Source organism: Aplysia californica, unplaced genomic scaffold, assembly GCF_000002075.1.
Source record: "Aplysia californica isolate F4 #8 unplaced genomic scaffold, AplCal3.0 scaffold01230, whole genome shotgun sequence".
Classification (NCBI taxonomy): domain Eukaryota; kingdom Metazoa; phylum Mollusca; class Gastropoda; order Aplysiida; family Aplysiidae; genus Aplysia; species Aplysia californica.
This window is the reverse complement of record NW_004798500.1, coordinates 115,127-116,571: the sequence shown is the minus strand read 5'-3', so window position 1 is coordinate 116,571 and position 1,445 is coordinate 115,127.

Here is a 1,445-nt window from a genome sequence, read left to right as displayed (position 1 = left end):
GGGGGACAGTGGTCCCTGCCAAAGTTCTGTGTGTTCCAAAGCTGTTGTGTCGTGGAACTATCAACATCAACTTACATTGTTTGTGTTTTTGCTTTTGACGAATGTTAATGGGTAAAATTTACCAAAGAATGTGGGTTTGTTTAATCGACGTAAAAGATGTTGATCCTAAAACAATTGTTTGAAACGAACGGAAGAAAAACCGTTTGGTAAGAATGACCCACCCAAAGGACGGGCACATGTTTGAGGTTTCTTGCATTTTAACAACATTTTGACAAGCACGTGATTTCACCACGATGCTTCACACATAAGGAATGGCACTGCGGAATCAGGCGCCGTCCATGTTCAGGTATATGAAGTTATTAGTATGATCATACTGCATTAACATACATTTCAAAGCTTTGGACCAAGTATCTAAACGGCTGGTAAAGATTTTATTGTTTGAAATGTGTGTTTTGTCTTCCATAATACGCTTTAAGAGCTTAGGGGGAAAACGACGGTAGTCACAAACTGGACATTGTGAGGGTGCCAGTTTTAAAGCTTGTGGACTCATAACTTCATATTTGTTTGACTGGTGGTTTATTGTTAAGTGTTGTTGAATGGGAAATCTAACAACAATAATCAACCAACAGCTGAGCAGAAATACAGTTATGAGTCTACAAGTGTTCAAAATTGGTACCCTCACGATCTTCAGTTTGTTACTATGCCCGTTTTCCCCTTGTGTCATTTCCCCCCTCGTGTTCTTCACTTGCTCTTTCTAACCAGCTTCCACTTCTGTGGACTTATGGCTTTCTCATGTGGGACAGATCGGCGGTATCCGGGGACGCTGGGGGAAATCTTCCAACAGCTGCCTCAAGAAAGGAACGAAGGAAAGAAAAAAAGGAAGGAGGGAAAGAAGGAATGAGAGCCGTGGGAAGGTAAGAACAGACAAGAACACGCGATTGTGGCCCGAACAGAAAATTAATAAACCTTTAATTCACTGTGTTGCTTCATTCGTTAAAACGGTGGAAAAATCCTGTGTAGATGTAGGTGCTCTGGGTCAACGACAAGATGAATAGGTTATTTTTTTATTTTTAAGTTATACCAACCACCCACTGTAAAGGTCAACTAGACGGGGTCAGAGGCTGCGGCCTGTAATCACAGAGGAAGTGTGTCCTTCGTTGATGATCCATCTGTGGCTCAACGCGGCGGATGCCGGGAATGTTTCTGTCTGTGGCTCAACGCGACGGATGCCGGGAATGTTTCTGAGTGTTCTCAGAGGGTCTGCTGGGGTAATGATAGTTGTACAGCGCATAGAGCATGCTCTTGAACACGGATATACGCTCTATAAATAATGCGGAAGCATACAGTGCCAACTGCGGATTTCAAGCACTCAAACACTATCAAACTGACAAGATCGTTCACTGTCTATAGCCGGATACCCATTCCCACCTGGGTGAAGTGAGGAA